This window comes from Orycteropus afer, unplaced genomic scaffold (genome assembly GCF_000298275.1).
Source record: "Orycteropus afer afer isolate SDZICR_OR568_19922 unplaced genomic scaffold, OryAfe1.0 scaffold00563, whole genome shotgun sequence".
Classification (NCBI taxonomy): Eukaryota; Metazoa; Chordata; class Mammalia; order Tubulidentata; family Orycteropodidae; genus Orycteropus; species Orycteropus afer.
Genome location: NW_006922150.1, coordinates 305,615 through 314,237, shown reverse-complemented (window position 1 = coordinate 314,237; position 8,623 = coordinate 305,615). Strand labels below are relative to the sequence as shown.

General features: G+C 38.0%; 1 non-coding gene and 1 pseudogene across 1 annotated transcript; one reads left to right on the top strand and one right to left on the bottom strand.

Annotated features, from left to right (window-relative positions):
- LOC122151558 overlaps positions 1 to 8,623 on the bottom strand; it is a 200,947-nt pseudogene that overhangs the window by 55,187 nt on the left and 137,137 nt on the right.
- On the top strand, positions 6,063 to 6,178 carry LOC122151559. Its single transcript, XR_006164211.1, has one exon. It is a non-coding gene; the product is annotated as a U5 spliceosomal RNA (small nuclear RNA).

Here is an 8,623-nt window from a genome sequence, read left to right as displayed (position 1 = left end):
ACGGCACTTAACAACAACAACAACAACCCCAAATTAAAGTGGACCATAAAAGGGGAAATTAAAGGATCAGAAGAAATACATTATGGTAGTTTCATTTCTTCTGGATGATCAGAGTGCCATGAGGTAATGGTACAGTGTATCCAGCAGGCAGATGAAAGAGAGTAATGCATCTCTAGCACAATATCCCAGGATTATTATTTCTTACTAAGTAGTATAAAATTCATGCTAGTAGAAAGCATATGCTTTCTTCATAGGATGCTAGATTGTGTAACCTAGCTACACAATAGTTTTAGGATAAGGCATATTTGTCCTTAGGAATTTAGGGAGGAGCTTGCTCAGTCCTGCCAGGTTAGAGAAACTGAAATATTCATCATGTTCATCACCTTTTGTGAAATCAGAAACCACTCTTTTCCTCTTTAGAAGAAATCTTCATTAACAACTTTTGAATCCACAGGCAATGGAGTTAGCAAAACCAAAAATGACCAAGGATCTATTATTTGTGTAAAAGGGCAAAATTTCCCAAGGAGTCACTAAGCTTTTGTGCAGAGGGCATCGGGTTTAAAAGAAAATTTAAATAAATAAACAACAAAAGAGAATTAAGGAGATAGAATAGAGAAGCTTCTGATGTCCCTGTGAGACATAGTGATAGCTTGCCCTCCACACTGTGGGATATACACTAACAGGTTGGGAAGGTAACATCACAATAGCTCCAGCGTATGCCTTAATCTTTATTTCTTTGGAATCAATAAATGTAGTCGGCTCTTGCACACAATCTAAGGAAGTCAGGTGTGGCCCTTCTTAGGAAGGTTATAATTGAGTCCTGATTTCCAGGTAGAATATTGATGTAAATTAAATAGAAAATTCCTGACTCCCCTCTGATGGAATCCTAGGCTGAAAATATGAAAAAACAGCATACAATGTTTAGCATATAATAGAACAATTGATTACTCTGTCATTTCTTCCCATTTCTTGGGGACACCATCTGCAAACAGGCAACTGAATTTACAGTGGCTTAGGGGGGAAAGACAAGTAACAAGGTGGGAAAACATTGTTCAAATGTATACCTAAGCACCTGGTTGTGAAAGTCTTGTTTATTTTTTATTTTGCAATATCTCACAGGTTTTGTCATGTGGTGTTTTTCTTAAATATTTAAATGAGATTTTTTATTTTTTAACTTTATATTGTGATTTGGATAAGTGAGTGTATGTTGTTAAAATTGCTTTGTAAGAGATTATAGCCTATTTTGAGAACACATTTTAAGCGATCATGTCAAGGAATATTTGAGATAAAAGGGGCTACTAAGGGGACTTGTGATGGAAAAAAACAGATTAAGGTAATGTGCTCATAAGGCAAAATCTCAGAGGACTGAAACTGAGGATTTATAGAGAACATGAAACCACCTGTGTCTAATAAATAGTCTTCTTCATGAGCAATAGTAGACAATGGCAAGATGGCTGCCAAGAGTAAGTGGAAAAGATCGTATGTAATGGAAGAAAACAAGGGTTTCTGGCATTTCCAAGGCCCAATTCTGTTACTTGATTTCTGTAGCAAAGAAATATGAGCTTACATAGACCATGCCAGAGAACATGCTTACTGAACGGCCAGACACCACTTCAGGATAACAAATGTGTCCCCTTAGTGATTGGTCAGATGTTAAATAAGGGTAATTCATGAAACCTTGCTCATTTCTGTGCAGTTGCTTCAATTTCTATTCCTAGCTTCTCCGAGGGAAGGTTGTTCTTACTGATGGGAATAATTTGCCTCAACTCCCTTGTCTGTCTGTTTTAAGTATTTTTAATATCCATGGTAACTCATATAGCAAGAAATCCCAAGATAGTTTTGTTTGTCCCATGTTGTTGTTAGATGCCATCAAGTTGGCTCCGATTCATAGTGACCCTATGTACAACAGAACAAAACACTGCCTTGTCCTGCACCACCCTCAAAATCCTTCCTATGTTTGAGCCTATCATTGTAGCCACTGTGTCAATTCATCTTGTTGAAAGTCTTCCCCTTCTTTGGTGACCCTCCACTTTACCAAGTATGATATCCTTCTCCAGAGATCTCTTCTCATAACATGATCAAAGTAGGTGAGACAAAATCTGGAAATTCTTGTTTCCAAGGAGTATTTCAGGTGCACTTCTTTCAGGACAGATTTGTTCATTCTTCTCGCAGTCCATGGTATTTTCAGTATTTTTCTCCAACACCACAACCCAAAAGCACCAATTCTTCTTTAGTCTTCCTTATTCATTGTCCAGATTTCACAGGCATACGAGGCAATTGAAAACACCATGGCTTGGATTAGTGCCCTTAGTCTTCAAAGTGACATCTTTTCCCTTCAGCACTTTAAAGAGGGCTTTTGCAACAGATTTTTCCAGTGTAATATGAAATTTGATTTCCTGACTACTGCTTACATGGGTGTTGACTGAAGACCCAAGTAAAATGAAATCCTGAAAACATCAATTTTTTCTCCATTTATCATGATCTTGCTTATTGTGCTGATTGTGAGGATTTTCATTTTCTTTATGTTGAGGTACAATCCACACTGAAGACTGTAGTCTGATTTTCATCACTAAGTGCTTCAAGTCATCTTCATTTTCAGCAAGGAAAGTTATAGTAGCTACATAGCACAGGCTGTTATTGGTCTTTCCTCAAATCCTGATGCCACATTCTTCTTCATATAGTCTAGCTTCTTGAATTATTTCTCAGCATACGGATTGAATAAGTATGGTGAAAAGATACAACCCTAATGTACACTCTTCCTGATTTTAAACCTTGCTATATACACTTGTTCTGTTCAAACTACAACCTATGTACAGGTTCCTCATGAGCACAATTAAGTGTTCTGAAATTCCCATTCTTCTCAATGTTATCCATAATTTGTTATGATCCACACCATCAAATCCCTTTGCATAGTCAATAAAACACAGGTAGACATCTTTCAGGTATTCTTTTCTTTCAGCCAAGATCCATGTGACACCAGCAATGATATTCATGATTCTGTTGTAAGAACAACAAGGTCCTTAACCCTGTCACTAAGAGTCAATGATCACAACAGATTGAAGCAGGAAAGCAAAAATTTTGTTGAGTACTACCCAAGGAGACAGAGAGAAGCACTTCTCTAAAATGTCTGTCTACTCAAGAAAAGGGGTAAACATGATTATATAGCAATATGAGAAAGGGGTTGAAGATCTCTTGGACTGCCAGGAATGTCTTTGTTCTTCTCTTGCCTGGTTACTCTGGACGAAGCTTCCCTCTTCCCAGGGACATCTAGGCTACGGTTCTCAGCTAAAACCAGTTGTTGGAGAATGTTATGCTTAAAAGAATGTGTAACTGAAAATAATAAACCTAAAGAATTCAGTGTCTGTAAAGACATTGGCTCTTATATTTACATAAAAGAAAGCAAAAGGGAAGGGAACATAGCAAGTTAGTAACTATGATTAATGTCTACTTTAATTATTCCTGCTAGCCTGTTAAAGTTCTATAATTTTTAGTGAGGGACCCCTTCGGTCTTCCACTTCAGCTTTCCACAGTTCCACATCACTTCCTGAATCCAGCTTGAATTTCTGGAAGTTTCCTGTCAATATAATTCTGCAACCATTTTTGAATTATCTTCAGCAAGACTTTACTTGCATATGATAATAATTATATTGTTCAAGAATTTCCATATTCTGTTGCATCACCTTTATTTGGAATGGGCACAAATACCGATTGTGTCCGGTTAGTTGGCCAAGGAGTTGTCTTCCAATTTCTTGATATAATTGAATAAACACCTCCAGTGCTGCATCCATTTGTCGGAACATCTCAATGGGTGTTCTGCCCATTCCTGGGGCCTTGTTTTTTTCCAGTTCCTTCAGTGAAGCTTGGATTCTTCCTCCAATACCATTGGTTCTTTTTCACATGCTACCTCCACAGATAGTTGGACATTAGCCTATTATTTCTGATACAATAACTCTGTGTATTCCTCCCATCTTCTTTTGATGCTTCTTGCATTGTTCAATACTTTGCCCATAGAGTCCTTCAATATTGCATCACGAGGCTTGGTTTTTTGCTTCAGTTCTTTCAGCTTCAGAAATGCTAAGTGTTCTTTCCTTTTGCTTTTCTAACTCCAAGTCTTTGCACATTTCAATACTTCACTTTGTCTTCTCAAGCTGCTCTTTGAAAACTTCTCTTCAGTTCTTTCATTTCAGCATTTCTTTTACTCATTTTAGCTACTCTACGTTCAAGAGCAAGTTTTCCCATAGTTTCTCATATCTGATAATATTTTTAAATTTTTGGTATTAAAAAAAATGAAGTTAGCTTAGAAATCTCAGAGCAAGTATCAAAATGTAAAAAACAAAACAAAACTAAAAAGAACCTCTTTCTCAAAAACATTTTGTCCAATATAATACAAAAAGAAACATAGTATTCTAAGCTAAAGGACACTTATATCAAATATAAAGTGAAAAATCATGGGCCTAGGCATCAAACAGACATTAATGCAAATCTGAGTCTACCTATATCAGTTGTGAGCTAGTTACTTAATATCTCTAAATCCCAGTACTCAATTCTGTATGATGTGAAAATGTATTATTTATTTCATAGTATTGTAAACCTAGGCTTGATACACACAGTGTTTAGTTATCTTCTGTTTTTTTCGTTCACCAATCAATACTTTCTCAGATAAGCCTCCAGTGGGTATTTTCCTTTATCTCATTACTCCTCTTCATTCTCGCTATCAAACTAGGAGACAGATATAAATGTCTGAGACCTATTGGTAACTGGCCACTCAGTAGTCATCTGCAAAGGACAGGGCCTGTCTAACCTTGGTCCTCCAGTTGCACAGAATACTCAGGAATACTGACAAAGTTCTGTCCCAGTAAACAACCTCACTGCCATTGAGTTTATTCTGACTTATAGTGACACGCTCTGGGCATCCAAGGTGGTAAATCTTTATGGAAGTAGATTGCCCCATCTTCTTTCCATGGAGTGGCTGGTGGGTTTGAATAATCAACCTTCTAGTTAGTAGTCAAATGCCTTAGTCACAGCATCAAGAGACCTTGAAATTGCTCTCAATTTTTACTGAACTTTCTGAGTTCCCACCCATGCATTCTTGCAGTATAGGATCATTTTAAAATGATTAATGCTTTTTGTTGGTTTTGTTTGTGCCTTTTCCCTGGGAAGAGGTGTAAGAGCTATGTAAATTTTGTCTATGTTAATAATTATGGGCGGCATTCATTTCCAAACTTATTATTTGATGTCCCCAAAATAAGGTAAGTAAACCCATGAATGAATGTGTTCAGGGCAGGTTAAAGTATCTACTTTCTCAAGGACACCACAACACTGCCTTTGCAGCTGAATTTTCTTCTTTGGGTCTCTTAACACAATAAGCTCTCTGCTCAATACAAAATAAATAAAGTCCAATAAATAAATAAACATGAAGTATAATATTTCAGAGAAAAATGTATATTACATAGGATACCTGGAAGTATTCCTCCCTCCAGGGAGAAACTCTCACTTGCTCTATCAAACTTGTATTCAAATACATCTTTCCTCTTTATTTCATTTTTGTTTCTTCTTGCTTGGAAAATTAATGGAAGCACCTTGTTGAAGGCAGAATAATGATCTCCCAGATATATCAATGTTCTAATCTCTGGAATCCATGACAGTGTTACATTACGTGGAAAATGGGAATTGAGGTTGCAGACAGAATTAAGGTTACTAATCAGATGATCTTACTGTAAAGAGATTTGTCCTTGATTATCCAAGGACACAAAACAATTACAAGTATCCTTAAAAATGGGAGAGGGAAGCAGAAGAGGAGGTCAGAGTAAAGCCATGTGTGAAAAACTCAACTCACTGCAGCTGGCTTTGTAGATGGTAGAAAATGGTCACAAGATGTTAGAAGATAGATTCTGCTCTGGAAACTCCAGAAAGAAATGAAGCTCTGCTGACACCTTGATCTTAGCCCAATGAGACACATAGCAGATTTCTGACTTATAAAAACGTAAGATAGAGTCTGTGGCCAGCATGATGACACTGGGGAAAGGAAGGACACTGAAACGTGCACATAAGATATAGACAACATACTCTGGTTTCTCTTCAGATCATATAAATCTTTTGCCTTTTACTAAAGATTTCTGGGGAGAGGAACAGTTATGAGTCTTTAACCAACTTTTTGAGGTCTTGCTTTTGTGAGGCTCACTTTCAACATTCAAAACTAGAACTTGTTTGTGTCCTTTGTCCGAGGATCTAACAGAATACTGTATAACTGCACTTCTCGGTAGCCATGTCTACGCCAGACTCAGAACCTTACGGCTGGGGTATTCAGAGGTTGTTTTTTATCTGTAATGACCAAATTAACTGGTTTGCACTTGCTACCTCATGGGAATTACCCAGTTTTTCTTCACCTGGCCACTTCTTCTCTTCTAAAAGAAGTACAAAAGAGCTGTAAAACATGAAGTGCAGGAGAAGATACAATCACCCGTACTAAGGTTCCAGGGTGGTGCAGATGGTCTGTGCTTGGCTAATAAGCAAAAGATTAACAGTTCAAACCCACTCAGTGAACCCGCACAGCCAATCCTACGCATAGCCAATGGAGTGTCTCCAAATGAACACCTCAGCAAACATAAAAATCACCCATATTCCTACTGATGTTCTGAATATGCTGCATCCAACCACATTCATCACCCCCATTTTTACCAAAACCAAACTCACTGTGGTGAGATTGATTCCAATCCACAGTGACCATACAGGACAGGAAAAATTCTTAAAAAAAAAAAAAAAAAAAAAAGATATAGAGGCAAATCCTAGCGTATGTAAAATACTGCATTACCACTAACACCAAACACCAGCCTATAGATAAAGGCATAGACAGGCGAGAAGATCATGTGGGGATAAGTCAACATGAATATAGCCAAGACAAAGGATATATTTGGCTGAAGATAATCTTACATATGCACTTGAGCTACAAAATTAGCCACACACATTACAGAAGAAACAGAAGACAGATTTGGAATAACCCCTCAGAGACAACCAAATACTTTGAGAGAGAGAATCACCAGGCCTGCCGACCTAGGACCAAGGTCTCAGGGGACATCATGCTCAAATGGCACAACATAGTACATAAAAATCTTGTTCTACATCCTACTTTGGTGAGTAGCAACTGGGGTCTTAAAAGTTTTGAGTGGCCATCTAAGATACAACTATTGGTCTCCTCTCATTTGAAGCAAAGAAGAGTAAAGAAAATCGAAAGCATTTGGAAACAAGTAGTCCAAGGATGAAGTGGACCATGAGGACCTGAGCCTTCATGACCCTGAGACCAGAAGAACTAGATGGTGTCTGACTACTCTGAAAGGGATAAAAATTGGAGATCCTGGGTAGAGAAGGAGCATAATTAAGGGGAAAAAAATTTAAAAAAACACAAAAATGACCAGAATTTTTGGAATTCTGGTGGAACCCTCAAGACTGTGGTCCCTGGTTACCCTTTGAGCCTAGAATTTGACTTATATCCGTGATTGGCTCTCAGTCCAGCAGTAAAAAGACCTACAGGCAGAGCCCCTACCCCAGGGCAATGCATTCACCTACTCTAGGGAGATGCACCCCTTAGAGCAATCAGCCATAAGGCACTAGAGGGGCAGCATTTACATAGAGGGAAAGCTGGACAAACAGGATTGCATGGTGAAGAAGGGCACAGGGAGGAGGTAGTGACAGTGATAGGAGGGGAAAAGAGTTTGTTATGGTCAGGGATGGTAATTGGGGTGTGAAATCAAATGTGCAAGAGCTGTTGAATGCAAAACAAATTTGCTCTGTAAATTTGCACCCAAACCACAATAATAAATAAATAAATAAAAATAAGATAAACTTTTGTATTGTTTTAAGCCACTAGATTTGTAGTATTCTGCCACAGCAGCCATAGAAAACTGACACATAATTTGATGAAAATTTTCATCTATGTTCACCTACAGGTATTGCGCTTTTCCACTGAGACTTAGGAGGGTTGGGAAAAGTACTCAAAATTTGTATAGTGATGAGAGATGTTTTTCCATATTCTACCAAACTTGAGAAAATTATAACACCCCTTATTTGACAGAAATTTTTAATTTTTGAGACCAGTCTTCTATATAGTGTAAAATAGTACTAACTGTATATTTTCTTATCAATGATAATTAATCATTGTTTTTTAATTAGAGTTATCATTTATTTTCTTTTTTTTCTTTTTTTTTTTAAATTGTGATTTGGGTGAAGGTTTACAGAGCCAATTCACTTTCCATACAGAAGTTCACATACACTTTGTCTCATGACATTGACCACAGTTTACCACAATGCAACAGCTCCCCTCCCACTTCCTCCCCATAGTTACCTCTTCCCAGTGACCATCCCTCCATGAACTCCTGCCCCCTGAGCTGTCTTCCTATGCATAAGCAGCCCTTCTTTCTCCCATGATTGTTCTCTCCAAGGAGTGTACCTACCTGAGGTAAATGTTCAACTCATATGTCTGTCTTTTGTTTGGCTAGAAACCACAGGTGTGGGTTCAATTCCAGACCTGAAGGGCAGCTAGGGCCATAGTCTCAGTGGTTCCACCAGGCTCTATTGGACCAGCAAACCTGGTCTCCCCCCCCCTTTTTTTTTCTCCAAATGATTTTGA